The 15,822-nt window shown below is 42.8% G+C and overlaps 1 protein-coding gene and 1 long non-coding RNA gene across 3 annotated transcripts in view; one reads left to right on the top strand and one right to left on the bottom strand.

Annotated features, from left to right (window-relative positions):
• LOC116706781 (uncharacterized) overlaps window positions 1-9,678 on the top strand; it is a 17,060-nt gene extending 7,382 nt beyond the window's left edge. The window contains exons 2-4 of the long non-coding RNA XR_004336313.1: window positions 1,442-1,448; window positions 3,750-3,753; window positions 9,668-9,678. This is a non-coding gene — a long non-coding RNA (uncharacterized LOC116706781). The remainder of the gene's footprint in view (window positions 1-1,441; window positions 1,449-3,749; window positions 3,754-9,667) is intronic.
• Window positions 1-15,822, bottom strand: part of LOC116706740 (mucolipin-1) — a 64,269-nt gene that overhangs the window by 17,624 nt on the left and 30,823 nt on the right. The gene's annotated exons all lie outside the window — the stretch shown is intronic.

Below are 15,822 nucleotides of genomic sequence, written 5' to 3'. Positions count from 1 at the left end.
GAAAAGGGAGAAGAAATACAAAGACTAGTGCAAACTCACAGAAAGAAGAAAGAGTGAATGGCGTTAAAACATCATGACATTTGTTTTCTCTCATCAAGCCTCAGAGACAAGAGGGAAACAAGCAAGATATTCAGAAGAAAAAGATGAGGCCCAAAGGAAATTGAAAACGAACCTCTGTGAGTGAAGGAGGAATGCAGGCCTTACCAGAATCATCTACCGTGGAGCTCACACGTGAAAACCTTGTTAAGTGCCTCAATGAAGAGTGAGAGTTGTGAGTAATGTCTTAGCTTGTTTATCCATCCCCGCCACTATTCACAGGGCTATGGCAGCCTGGCCCAGCCTTTTCAATCGTTGAGGCGCCACGAGCCAGATCGAAGGAGGAAAACCCAAAAACGATGGCTATTATAACAAATTTGCGGCTGCCATTTACCAAAATGGTTCTAAAACATTCTATTTGCCCAAAATAATTTAAACAGGCATAAAAATATGCCAACCCTAGAAACCAAATTCTTGCGACAGGAAGCTGCCCTTTTAGAGTGCCTAGAAGTAAATGTCAGGAAACCATATTAAAGGATCCTTTAGTTATTTAAATAAATCGTCACTACATGGTGATCCTCATTATATAGGAGAGCTGAAAAGCATACTAAATCCCCTCACCATCCTGCCAATCCATTCAGATTGATGCATAATGTTGTGACACCAAGGGTGGGACTCAGCCACTGTGCCTCTGCGTAGACTAGAAATACTTAACAGAATTAGAATAGATACTGATTATCTGCCAAAGCTTTATACAACAGATTTTTTATTTATTTATCTTTTAATCTGTTGCTTTAGCATAGGTCTAGTCACCAATTGCCAAACTGCCCTCCTGTGACACAAAACACACTTTGCAAACCCACACATAGACTGACACACCAAACGCCCAAATCCGGGGCAGGTGCCAGATTTAGTGACTCAGTATATAAGCACTTGGACAGGAAAAGGGAAACTGATGACTGCCAGGCTGCCAGTTTTGAGCTGATGAGGCTTTGTTGATATGATAAAAAAAAATGAAACTCTTCAAAGATGCGAGCCAAAGTGTCGGAGATTTCAATTCAAGCTGAGATCAAATGGACCAGAAAAAAGGCACCACACCCCGACATTAGACACTGCCACCAAAACGTGGACAGACCATTAGCAGCTTTTGGAGCTAAACAGCATGTTGGGGCTTTCTGTGCTGCCTCAAAGCATTGGTAATGTACTCCGCATATACAAGCCTATGTGAGAAAAAACAGAGTACAAAAGACAATGCCTTTCTAAAAAAACAAAGTGAGAGAGACATTTTTAAGAGGCCCCCTATAGAATCCTTCATGGACCCCCTTCAGGGCTGGCATTGACCATCGGGCAATCTTAAGAGCGTACATAATGTATGATATAGATTAGGTGTAAGAGGGTAGTGAAGGCCAAAGGTGGCTACATCTGTTGCCAAGACTCACTAGAGGCAAAGTTCAATAACCAGAAATGAGAATTATTGGACTGTTGTGAAAAAAAAAAAAAGACACTCAGAATGTAAGGTCCTCTGGGAAAGCTCTGTGCGCAGTGTACTACAACTGACACCTGCAGGGTATTACAACAGCGTGCTGTCGACTATGTGTTAGTGGGAGGGTTCATGTGCTGAATAGTGAAAAAATCAAGAAGTATAGTTTGTTTAAAAAATCATGTGCATTTTGGCGTTCGAGATTGGGAGCGTCTTCCCCCTGGGACTCTGCCGGTCACCACAACTTCCCGTGTGTTGTATGTTTTAGTGATGCCTTCTAGTTCGTTGTTGTTTGTGTGTACTACATTTGTGTTCTTTTAAAATTTGTTTTTTGGTACATTTATTGCTAAAACACTTTGTAACCCTGGTTGATAAAACGGTGCTAAAATAAACCTTAAATTAATCAATTTTGTTCTACCATGCCAAAAGAAGGAGCAAAATTAAAACTGTAGTACTTGAGACAGACTACAGGTGTTGCATGCGAATAGGATCCAGACCAACACATTTCCCTCTTATGAAGCAATCCACAGGAACTGCACCCAAAGGTATTGAGATGAACGATGATTATAATACAAAATGAAACAAAAAGTTGTTTTAATATCAAAGATGATGGTAAAAACCGTATTCATGGAGATAGATTTATTATATGACACCAGTGGATGACTTTTTCCCCAGGGGGGATAACCTGTTCTAATGTTGCATTTGTGAAGTTAAGTTTCAGGCAGATCATTTTATACAAGTAAAAACAACGGTAGCGGAAAGGTCATATATCCGATGATCTAGATTATAATAACATGCAAGACAATATATTAAAGTTAAGCCAGTGATTACATTTTACATACATTATCATCTAGATCCAAAGTAGTTAAAATTGTGACCATGTGGTTAACTTGAACAAAATATAAAAAGAAATACTGTCATCTTCCATCTACATAACACCCGCACAGTGAACTAGAGTCTTCTCTCTTCATTAAAAGAAACATTTTTCCTAAAACACAATTTGGGTCCAGCACTACGAGGATCTCCTTAACTATGGTCTACTAAACGTCCAGTCACGGTTGTTACAGTTTTAGACAAGACATAATATGAAGACAACCAGACTGACTGAAACGATATGAACAAGATTCTAGGAATATTCGAAGCGAAACATACTGCTTCTGCTACATTAAGTTGACGTCTTGTTATTACCCTAAACCTTGCTCCAAAATTGTCACGCAATCAAGTCATTTTCTCTGAAATACGTCGGATACGTTTGGATGGCAGTCAGTGTCATCATAGCAAAGAAAGATAGGGGCTGAGAACATTTCTACCTGCTAAAAGAGAATTTTGTTCTGTTCACATACTTTGTATCATTAAAGAAAATGACTATGAATGCATATGGAGGATAGTTGTTGTTGTAGTTAATCCAGTACTACACAGCAGCAACCAATTACACAATCTACAAGCAGAATACTAGTATCCACATTTGAAGGCAAGGTGATGCTTGTGCCAGATAAAACAGCAGGCTAAAAGAATCCAATTTGACACTTACTACTGAAGGTGCCAAGTCACAGTGAGAGAACAAATCAATCCACACCTGAAACCATACTGTAACGTTGTGTTGGGGTCTGTTATCAACTTTTTCTGGACTCATCTCCCTGATTGTCTTTAAAAAAAAGACACTATGTGGCGGGTTAGCTCAGCTGGTTGAGAGGCGGCATCATATAGAGGTTCTCCTCGAACGGCGGCCGCGCGTTCGACTCCAACCTGCGGCCCTTGCTGCATGTCTTCCTCCTCTCTTTCCCATTTCATGTCTTATCTATCCTTGTTGAAAAATAAAAGCCTAAACTGCACTCACACAAAAAAAAATAGGACCTACGCTAAGGTAGTGATTTGTTATTCGTATGAATTTACATCGCTCATGTAGTTTTTGGAGCAACTAATGTGTTTGAGTGTTATAGGACTTATGGTGTTTGCGTTTTGGGTGTAAGGAAAAAGGATAATTTGTTGGATATGTTTTTTGAATGTCTTAAAGTGCCCGTTCTAAAAAACTTAATACACTTTTGAAATACTGATAAAAAGCGAAAAACACAAAAAAAAATAAAAACAGGTTAAAAACCAGATCCTCGTCAGAGGCATTGTACCCACTTAGTACCCTGGGCAAAGGTCTGCACCGTGTCAACATTGTGATCCTATTAAGGTCATATGCATTGTGGGCAAGTTACTTTTAAAGTTAATACACTATTGATACTAGTACTGTCATTTGAGGGTAATTAGTTATATTACAATACAACTGTCTCTGAATGTATGCTTTACAATCTTTTGCGTTTTTGACTTTTGGTTACTTTAACCAAAATAAAAGATTACGTTGGCGGTAGGAATTCACCCACAGGATCAACAAGTCTCAACTTTATCCGCCTATATAATCATCACATGTATGCCATTTATTATGTATAATCGAATCGCAAAAGTAATAAGCTAAAACAATAATAGTAGAAACGTACAATAGCCTACTTGACTGAATTGTAGAAGTAGCCTGAGAAGTAGGAGAACATGGATCAATAAAAGCACCTTACAATTGAATCAAAGTAGCCTACGGTATAGTTACTTTCTCGCGGCTGAGAAACTGCATTGAATTACGTGTAGCAAGATTAACATAAATCATGAATGTTAACTGTCAGTTGCTTGGGCCCACATTGATGTCGCATTGGAACAGGACACAGATGTTAGCGACCTTCTCTGGTTCCAGCTTGACCATGGGAACAGTGACGGGAACGGCTAGCTGTCAACGCAGCGCAAAACAATCTCTGATAATAATTTTCCACACATGTTGGTCACAGCATAAACGGGATGGCATTTATCTCGATTTCTCGGTGTCTGTGAAGTAATGTTTGGCATGTACGAGACAGCAACATTTTGTGGGATGCTATTTCAGAGCCGCTTTGAAAGGAGGGTCTGGCAAAGCGAGCCTAGGTGTGCTATGGTCTTCAGCCTGGAAACCTTCATGAACGTCAAGTCTGGCGGAGACAGAGGGGGGAGACAAAACTCTCTCCAGTATTTTGAATTTGTATGCTAGTAATCATGTTTAAAACCACTTGTTGTAAGCTTACAATATTGCACCTTTAAATACAGGGAAAAGATCTATTTTGCTTTTAAAACCAACAGAGGAACACAGAGAAGCATCTGTGAAGTATTCAGATGTTAAGCCTTGTCCAAAGAGGACAAGGCACAATTCTGCATCAGCCGCTCAGTTTCCTTTCTCATAGACAGAAAAGATCAGAGGTCAACCAAGAAGATTCTGTGACCATTCTCAACGAGTGCGGGTAAAGCTGAGTGGTGACTCCGCCCTAAAATGAGTGATGAGGTTTTGACCCAGATACAGCAGGTGGTACAGAGACACTGGGCAGTCAGGAGGTGCCAGTTGCAGTGCTCCTGTGGTCAGCAGGTGAGGATGGTGAGGCTTTGAGGTCAGTGAAGTCAACTTCAATTCACAGCAGGACCATCCTATAATGTCGTGTCCTGGAGGACTCAAAATCGGGAAAGGGGAAAGACTTTAACAACCTTCTACTAGTCATGGATTTATATCATAATCATATATTCTTTTTTTAGGCAACAAGGTAAGGAACCTATTAAACAAAGGACCCAAATGGTGTTGGAAATGCAATATTATGCTAATTGAGCTTCACTGTGCTCACTCACCTCAGAATACTAGTGAAAGGAAATTGAGATGTATGTGTGCGTTTAACTTCGAGGCCAACCGACAATTGTAAACTCTTTTTCTTACTTGATCAAAACTTTAATGTTCCTGCTTTTTATGATTTGACGAAGGTTAAGTGAACTGACACCACCAAACCAGACGGCCGATCCTAGGCAGAAAAGCAGTTGTACCACCACACAGAAGACAGAGACGTAATACTTCCATAACAGTAGCACGCTGAACTGTGTGTCGCCAATAGGAAAACCGGGCTGATGGGACAAATGGCCCCAGTCGGCTTTCAACATCACCAAAACTCAAAAATGCAGGATTATTTTTGACGTGATATAACCAAAGATAGTCAATAATTGTCACTTATTCCTTTGCTGCTACTGTCAGTTATTAATCTTACCCTGCGATGTGTTTGCTTAAAGGGGGGGAATACAACTGACACTGCGTCCTCAACTGTACACAGCAGCAGGAGGAGGCAAGGCGAGGTCTCCAGACCTCTGAACTTCCCAGAGTTTGGTGCCCTTACACTCTGCTATGAGCATGCAGGTCTGTGATGGCCATGGGTTCTGGGTTTGGGATGCTGTGAAATCAATGAGGAACATTAGGATTTTTTTAAATCTTTTTAAAATTTAAAATATTTTTCTCTGTTCTTCTCCATTCTGGCTGTCGGAAACAGAAATGATAACTGGGCTTAAGGTCATTTCCCACCTGATGGTCTCGTAAGGATCCTGTGATGAGTGCAAAACGGACAGCCCCTAGAGGAGAGGGAGATGAAGGTGTACAAGGTAAATTGGCTAAACAGCCCACCAGAGTGCATGCTCTCCGCATACCTCCGCAAACGTCACAAAACATGTCGTCCCCGTTGATGGGGACAAACAGGCCACTCGGGAACATGGACAGAGAACGGAATGGCTTTATTGGGGGATGAGAGAAAACCGTAAGCTCAATCAAACTTCTGCAAACTGAATGTCTGTTTGTAAGAGCAAGCCTTCAGTTACAGTAATTATGACCCAACAAACAACCCCCGGAAAACTGTTGACTTCATCAATAAAGTGCCATAATACAAACCAAATACATGCAATCTAAGGAGGAGAGAGGTCTAACAAATCTGTTTACGCTAAGAGTGAGACATCTCATTCTTCTATCAGTTGTTGGGATCACACATGCGCAGTAATAGGTAGATCACTCAGCTAGGACACTTTTTACACAACTTTGGGTCGTACAGCAGGAGGATTAAGCTGGGAGACTTCTTCTCAACGAGGGGCACTGAGGTACCTGCAGAACAGGGGCCTGTGAGTAGTTCTTTGTACGATTATGGTGAACAATAGTGTGTTGTAGCAGTGTTGCCATTGAAGCATGAGCTAGCATCTAGCGCTAGCATGTGCACGGTAACGCCACTTCATCATCTCGGCTAGTGACGTAGAAAGCCGTGGAGATTTCTGGAACAGCATCCCCGCGAGATGAAGGGCGAGGCAATCGAAATCCGGATATCATCAAAAACAAGCATTGAATTTTTTTTTCAAGTCTGTATATATGTGTGGAAGCACCAGAGGACACAAAAGGAAACCCCAAACCCCCCAGAAAAAGTGTTTTTTAATTATATGGGCACTTTAGAACTTAAAAATGGTAAATCTCATGCACCCAAATGATCCCAACCATGTCTAGAATTGTGTCACCTGACATGGGTATGGTCCCAGGACGATCAGCCAACAGAAACATTAGCCCAGTCGATGACAGGCCACGCAGCAGCAGAACCGAACACATTGGGAGAATGCTTGCTCGAGGTGCTACACGATCGAGACTGCGGAAGACATCTAGGACAGAGTCAAATTAAATGTGGGAGAGAGGAGGAGAATAGATGCTTGATACAGGTTTATACATTAGCGTCAACCCATTTAGGAAAGCAGCGTTTTATCAACTGCGACAATCAAAGAACTTACAACAATCCGTATCAGTGATGGCACACCAGTCACTTACAATTGTACTTCTGGAAGATGGTGAGGTAGCGAAATTACTCGACCCACAACAATAGTGTGAGGAACCAACAGGGAATGCCGCATACGTCCATTATGAGGACATATTCTGTGAAGAAAAAACAATACGTTAAAGAAGGCCAGCCAACACTAATAAGGCATCAGCTAAAAGGCTTGTTAAAATTCTTTGCCAAACTACAGACAGGAGAAACTATAGCAGCTATAGTGCACTTACGGGGTGTGACAGGACCACACCTGTAGACTCAATGCCGATTTGATGACGCTGCCAGTGGATGTGAGGAGTCATGATGATAACGGAGAATATACATCATAATGAACTCACAACCGGTCTGCCCAGCAGATTGACGATGCCAGAGTCATCCCACAAAGAACTGCACCAAACTCCTTGAACCACACAGGACGTATAAGAGAGCAGAAATGAGCTTAAAGCATGACGTTTACATGTGTGTGAAAGATTTTGAGCTGGACATTATATGACATCGAAGCAAAAACAATAAAATAAAGCACAGTTAAAACAAAAAACACAAAGTTACTATATTTTCAGTCTTCAAGTTTTCCTTGTAATGATGAATGCAGCGTGATCTGAAGTTGGAATTTGGAATTCAAAGCTCATTGTTGTATGTTTTTCTTATTGTAAATTCTGGTCGTACCTGGTTGCAGCATGATGCCTCGCCAGTTGGAGGGGGGGGCTACACACAGGCAGCAGTGAACAGATGCACACACAGAGCCACAGCGACATCAAACGCTACACGAGTGTAGTCTCAGGTGAAAGTTAAAAGGGAGAGGAAGCAGAGCTGAAGCGTCTTTATAAAGCCTCTGGTGGGAGAGTACTAGGTAACTGAAAGAACTGAAATTTTCTCAATGTCTTCAAAACTTGGTATATCTTCTGATGTGTGCATTAGCATCTTTCACTGGCTTACCCTACTGCAGTCAGTATTTCTGGACTCTACAGGTCTATGTTACTGAGCCACCAGTCCATCTAATCACTATCTCACCGGTTCCAGAGACGCTCGAGAGTCTGTACAATCTTATTGACGACTGGGTTTTGTACTCGGATTCACTTTGTCCGCTGTGAGCCTTGTGTCCAGGACTATTTGTGTGGTGAGAGTGACAGCAGAACCAATTCATTCATTTGAAACTGTAGTATTCAGAAAATACGTTTGTTGCAATGAAATGATAGCCAGGGGGTTTCACGTTTCCTCTTAATCCTACTTTCTTTTTTTATTTTTTAAATGGACCTGATTAAAACTTACTTTTTTTTTAAAGAGTGAATATGATAACATGTATTTTCCCCATCTACAATGTTCTCTACGGAGGAGATGTTTTTCGTTTGGCAGGTTAACGCTGCAGGGGGTGTTTTAGTGTGAGTGGGGAGGTGACAAGTGTGTCTTAGCTATGCTGGTGTGTACTCAATAAAAGTTGGAAATGATTAAACCATGGTGTTTACTAGACAGTAACATTGGTAGAGCGAGCGAGGTTGTAAGATGGCAGTTAGTTATCAAGTTCCCCAAAGTTTGATGAGCACGGTCATGCGCGTGTTGAAAAAAAGAAAGTCATATCTGGACGAGGGTGTGACGTTTACGACTCGACGAAAAGCAAACAAGCCCTGTGAATGTTGCCTGGGGCTGACGCGGAGAGTCGTGGAAACAGCGAGGAAATACCCGCAGAAGATTTGGGACAGTGAAGGACAGTATGAAAACTTGTTTGCAAAAGGGACGGGTGGTTCCTACAAGAGGGAGATGGACCGAGCGATATGAGCATATCTTTATTTGATAGATTTACGAAAGGATTAGTGCCGCTCTATGACGGACTACACAATTGACGTCCGAACAGGATACAAAACCGATGTGAAAATGTACAATATGACGCTTCCTCCGTGCTTAACTGGCGTTTTAAGTGTAGACACGACTGTCTAGGGGAAAGAAGAGACAACTAGCACTGACGCTTGGCAACGGAGTTGCCAGTCTTCACCATGAAGTCGGGTCTACTAAAAGGATTTCCCGAAGGAAAACGAAGGTTCATTAAAGGAATACAAAAGGAACACACACAGGGGCTTTTCACCAACAACGAGACCCCACAGGAGAGAGAGGAGGAAAACGCATATGCCAAACATGACAAAAGGACAACATGCAGCATCAACGGGGCCTAATTCAGGGATAAGTTGTTGGTATTACCAGAGGTTAAAACATGCTTATTATGCATCAATGGTCAAAAATAACTTATGTAATTATAAATGAAAATATGTAACAAAACATTCTGTGTGCAGCTTCAAACCGCTTCACAACCAAAGGCTCTTCTAAAACTTTTTCATGTACTAAGTGTATTTCTGGGTTATGTGGAGCTTTGAGATCTCCAGCACCTTGTTTAGACACTGAAACATAGGGCTAGCTTTGCACACGGTTGCCATCCGCCTCCACTTGTCCCGACCGGGACGACCGTGTAAATCCCTTTTTTGCAGTTGCAAACTGTGAGCTGCACTTAGCTGTGCCTTTTGTGTGTGAGATCCAGATCGTGCTTTGCCAATGACGTTTCTTGGGCAAAGACGGTCCTCTCAAGGAAAACGAACAAGTAAGAATAACTGAAGATGCAAATGTAAGGAATTAGCTTAGACATAAATACATTTACCTTCAGCAGAATAATTTTTGGTATTGCAAATACGCATTTCATTCTTTCTAATACCAGGTCGACTCTTATTGGGTTTTCCACATAGCTGTGGAAAAGGCTACTCCTGAAAGCCGACTCAGACAACTCATTAGCAGGGTTTTACAAGGCTGTCTTAATTTTACCATTACCATGATACGGTCACGTCAGAGCTCTCTGTGAAGCGGACGTGGGGGGGACATCTTGGACGATGTATGGGATAAGTTTGGTCAGGCCTGCAGGTTGCCTATTACAACCAAAGCCAGGGAGAGCAATTTGGGTCATACACAGGCTCCAAATCACACCGGTGAAACACGACATGTAGGTTTAAACCCATGTGCTCGAAATAATATGTAAAAAATGTAGTGTGTTGAACGTTAATATTTCCACGATACTGTTCAATGCCTTTAATGACTTCTGGGTCAGAATATGAAATAAATGTGATGTTATATCAAGAACAAATATCTCTACTTGTGTGGCTGTATTTGGGGTTAAATCCTAAAAAGCTGGATCTTGAGCTTCTCCAAAATGAGGTGCGGAGGTGCTTCTCTTTGGATCTCAGACTCTGTTCCCACAATTTCACAAGGACTTGAAGTATGTGGGGCTTCTTTCATTAGAAGTATCGGGCTTCTGGCTCAGGACATGCCTTTTCCTTTTCAAAATCTGGGCACCCTTCTGGACATGATGGGGAGACGATGGTGCAGGACTCTTCAGAGTGGCCTCTATGGTCTAGCATGGTCTGAAGATTTGAAGTAATTTCCAGAGACGCATTGCAATGGGCTACAGTACCTCATTTTGACTGATACGTTGAGTGTGCCTCAAGTGTGCCAAACCTATTTATTTTGTTATTATTCTTTTTTTAAATTATCTTTTTTGAAAAATTACTTTTGTTTGTCTGCGTTTCTTTTTGTTTGTTGTTTTTTAAGAAGTTGCAGCGGGCCCTATAAAAGGGGGTTTATTCTTACTTAAGGCGGCTATCAATTCTGTGCCTTTGGACAACTTAATAAAGATGTTCTCAAAATTAAAACCCGAAAAAAAAGGGAGAAGCACTCAATGAGGGACTGTGGTGCTTTTAAAGCATAATAAGGAACGGGACACAAAGCAAGAACCAAAAGGACATTCTAACAAGCACCTGAAACATTTACTGTTTTATTTTACAGTTGTAATAACTGGCCATTTTGTGTGTATTGTTTTTTTTTTTATAACATTTCTTTATATTCTCTTGATTGTTAAAAGTACAGGGGATTTTAGCGTGTAAATGTTATTTCACACAATTCAACAGCAGAGGGTTTTCCCCGGGTGTGTGTGCCAGGTAACGCATGTGGGGGACGGGGGGGGGGTAGTGTGTGTCTCACTAATGGTACTCATAGTAAAAGTTGAAGATTAAATTGTCAAATCAATGTTATTGGTAAAGTGTAGCACATCTGGAATCTCGTGTTGATGATGGTCTGTATATTGACGCCTTCAACTGAACTCTATGTGACGTTAATGAGCTTGAAAAAAAAGACACCGATTCAGAGGGAAGTAGATGACTACAAATGACCATGAACCTTGAAAACCGAGTTGCATACCGCTCGTTTTGTTTTGCTACCAAAACATGTGGTAGTGTTCTTGTAACCTGCGAGTCTGATGTCAGCGAGCTAAGGAGAACCGTAAAGTAGCTTGTTGTGTCATAAGAACATAAAGGATGAATACACCACATGGAGGCCAAACCAGGAAAAAAGCCAAAGCCATTGTGCAAATGTAAGCCTTCTGTGGAACTTGAGTGTAAACGTTCTGTAGCTGCTGGGAGGAGCGCGACAGGGACCGCCAGTGGATCTACACCTCTATCACCATCTGAAATTAGTGGGCAAGGACAAAGAAACAGATGTTGAGTGAATATGATATATACTCTATATGTATCACTAATATAGAAATAGAGGAAGAAAAAACTAATTCTCTCTATAGTAGTGAGTACAACTGCTCAGAAAAGTACAAAATCTTTTAAAAAGATTTTCGTGGGGCATTTAGGCCTTTACTTGTACAGGAAAGCTGAATAAATGCAAAGGGAAAGAGAGGTGGGAAATGATATGTAGCAAAGGACCGCGGTCAAGTTGAACCCGTAGCTGCTGCATTCAACGAGGTGAACACTAGTCACAATTATTATTGTGGTTTTTGTTTCATTAAAAAGACAATGCTGTGAACAGCAAAAAAAAATTTTTATTTTGTAATAGCTTAAAGAATAGATACCAGTCTACCTACGAATATTTAGCAAAACACAAACGTTTTATTTTTTTTAAACCTTTGAACAGAAATATTTGACAGCCTTGGTTTTGGGCACATTCGTCTAATATATAAGGTTGATTGATTAAATTGCAGGACAGTAACAACAACCTATAATTCATTTTAACCACAGAAGCTGACAGTGCAAGGCACCGCTGAAAACTAGTCTATATTAGGTTAAAAATTGTATTTCATGCCAAGAACTAACCATGTACTAATACGAGCAGTGTAAATATGATATGGGTCCATCTCAACCTAAACAGTGGGACTAGGTAGTATGTCAATCAGGAGTTTGGTTGTCTAAATGTGTAAAAACGAGCGGTGCCCGTCTAAATCCCTGTTTCAGGTAGTATGGTAAAGTTTGGATGGGTGTGCAATATTCATAAGTGTGGTTCTGCCATATTTGAGATCATAAGAACAATCATTTCGCCAATTTTATAATCTAGCAGAAATCATTACATTCAAATGTATATTCAAACATGAACAAACTGGTGTTCATAGAACAATAGAATCCCAGAAGATGGAAAGAACAAATTTTTTTACCATTTGGATTGAAAAATAAGAATACATGTTGTTGTGTCATACCAAACACATTGAATTACTAGGACCAACTTTAGTCTGGACAATTCTCAAACCAGCAGTTGTGTAGCGGAGTTACTTTGTGACAAGCTCCAAAGGTAACATTTGCAACGAGGAAAAAAAACAATGGAAAACCTGGGACGTCAACTACGAGAGACTGAACCGCACAAGTTTTAGTTTCTATCTCAGTTCACTGAAGAACGGTACGGTTGAGCTGAAAGGAAGCGAGGGGCAACACTCCCCAAAGGTGAATCTGGGGAGAAGAGTTCACCTGGTCCATACGCGAGGGACTTGCTGGCCAATCTCACTCGCAGCTCAAACAGAGAGGAGGACAGAGTTGGAGGCAGAGCAAAAGAGCATGATGCAGAAGGAGATAGGGAGTTGAAGTTCAAGTTGCTGAACGTGTCCCATCCCCACCCCAGGGGACAAGCAGAGCATATGAAACACCAGCTGGGAAAAAACTCTGACAAGGCCTGCAAAAATCACGAAAAAGATCTGGAACCGGCGAGACCTTTATTATCAAGCCTGAACGTTGAATTGGAGCAGATCAAGGGGAGCGAGAGAAGGAGGCCTGAAAGGGAGTTGGAGACTCTCAAGTTTAAAGTAAGACACAATGTGGAGTTAGAGTTGAGGATTTCTGGAGAGGGAAGAGGGCTTCAAGATCAGGAGTGAAGGAAATTAGCAAGTGGAGGAAGCTGTCCGAGACAAGAGCGAGAAGGAGGCAAAGGATAAAATGGAAAGATACAAGGCTACCATAGAGCCCGAGCTGGATGGGCTCTGGCTCAACGTGTCACTCTCCCCCGTGAGAAGGAGCATCTGAAATCCCAGAAGTGGGAAAAATTGCACCCAGGCTGCCGAAAAGCCGAACAAGATCTGGACGCAGACTTCATTACTGAAGACTGAAAGTCAAATTGAAAGCAGATCAAGGGAGAGAAGGAGGCCTGAAAGAGGGAAGTGGAGACTCAGCAAGATACGAGACATCATAAAGAGAGACAAAGCTTAAGTAGTAAGACCAAACGTGGAGTTAGAGTTGGAGAGCTGTTCTTGGAAGGGAGGAGGGCTCAAGCTCAGGAGCTGAAGGAAAACTGAGCAAGATGGGGAAGCTCTCAGAGAAGAGGGAAGGAGGCAAAGGCGAAACTGGAAAGATCCAGGTTCACCATACGCCAGCTGGATTGCGGCTCTGGCTAAACATGTACACCTCCCCACCCCGGGGACAACGGAGAGCATCTGAAAACCCAGCGGTCAAAAACAACCAAGCACACAGGCTGAAAAAAAGCCCGAAAAAGATCTGCGACCTGCAGTATTCATTACTGAAGACTGAAAGTCAAATTAAAGCAGGTGAAGGGAGAGAAGCAGGCACTTAAACAATTTGTGGCAAACTGAGAAGCGCGCTCAAGAGAGAGAGAAGATGCCACAGGTACGTAGGACCACCCCACGTCGACGATGGAAGAGCCATCTGGAGATGGAAGGGCTTCAAGGGCTCAGGAGCTGAAGGATAAACATGAGCAAGAGGAGGAAAGCTCTCAGAGAACAAGAGGAAGAGCAAAGGGAGATTCTCGAAAGATCCGGGCTTCCCATAGAGCCCAGCTGGAGCTGCAGAACAACAGCAACAAGAACATCATTGTGCTCTTGAGAAGAAGGTGAAATCAGCTGGAGAGTAAGCTGCGTGTCCTGTGGACAGCACGGAGCAAAGCCTCCCTGCTGGAGGAGAGCGAGAAAACACAGAGCCTCCCCTGTGGAACAGATTGACAGCAGGGGAAAAGCTTTGCGAGGGAATGCCTCCTGGCTCTATGAAGAAGGACTGAGCAGCAGCTGGAGAGTAAGCTCAACCGTGGAAGGAGGACAAGGCATCCCTCGTTCAGGCACAGAAAGCCTGAGTGTCTCGCAGGAAAACGAGCAGAGATGTCGGAGATGATGAGAGACCTGAGTCAGCGGGAGAATCTAGAAAGGCCAGAATCGTGCAAAAGCCAAAGAAGAAGAAGTGGTACAAAAAAGCTTGCCTTGGTGAGGAAGAATAAGCATTGTACTGGTATGTATCTGTCTTTGTGTCTGTCTGTCTGTGATGTGGATCTGTCGGGTGTGTGGGTGGAATCTGTGGTGGTGCGGTTGGTATGGGTGTTTGTGTGTAGATGGCTCTGTTTGTAGGGGTGGACGTGTGTATTGGCTCGGCTCTGTGTCGTGTGGTGTGTGTGTGTGTGAGTGTGGGTACGTTGAATAGGTGGTGTGTGTCGTGTTGTGTGGGTTTGTCTGTGTTTGCCGGGCTGGATTTATATTTTTGTCGTGGGTCTGTCTGTGCGTGGTGGGTCTGTGTGTATGAGTGTATGTGTCTGTCTGTGTGTGTGTGTGTCTGTTTTGGGTCTGCATGTGGTCTAGTCTGTCGGTCGGTGTATGTGTGTGTGGTGTGGGTGTGTGTACGTTTGTGTGTAGTGTGATTCATAAGATCAGGTCCTACCAAAAGCTGAAGACAGTGGTACAAAAAGCTTCTGACTGGCTGAGGAAGAAAATGCAGTTTGTACTGGTAAGTATCTGTCTGTCTGTCTGTCAGCTGTCTGGTGTGTGGGTGAATCGTGGTGGGGTTTGTCTGCGTTAGGCTGGCTCTGTCTGTATGGTGTATCGTGGTGTGTACGTGTGTGTTGTGTTACGTGTGGTTTGTGTTGGTGTGTAGTGTGTGTGTGTGGTGGGCCTGTGTGGGGCGTATGTGTCTGGCTGTCTCAATGTGTGGTCGTGGGGGGGTGGGTGGGTCTGTATTGGGTCATGTCTGTCTGTCTGTGTGTGTCTGTGTGTCTGGCTGGTCTGTATGTCTGTGATGGTGGTACGTTGTGTGTAGGTGTGCATATGGGTCCGTTTGTGGGTCGTGTCCGTGGTGGTGTGTGGGTGTGGGTGTGCATGTGTGCGTTGCGCAAATTGGATCGAAGGGAGTGGTGTGATGCGTCAGTGCATAGTGTTGGAGCAGTTAGTGCTTGTAGTTAGGGTATGCATGCTACATAATGCATGCCGCATGCCGCATGCTACATGCTGCATGCTGCTTCTGCTCGCTACTCTCTGATTTCAGCTACTGCCACCGGACAGCCCTGGCGGACAGGGGCGGAAAGAGGAGCCAAGTGTGTTGCTTCCTCCGCCGGTACATAGCCTCTCCACTGCCAAGA

Source organism: Etheostoma spectabile, chromosome 2 (assembly GCF_008692095.1).
Source record: "Etheostoma spectabile isolate EspeVRDwgs_2016 chromosome 2, UIUC_Espe_1.0, whole genome shotgun sequence".
Lineage (NCBI taxonomy): Eukaryota > Metazoa > Chordata > Actinopteri > Perciformes > Percidae > Etheostoma > Etheostoma spectabile.
This window is presented reverse-complemented; position numbering and strand designations above follow the sequence as displayed.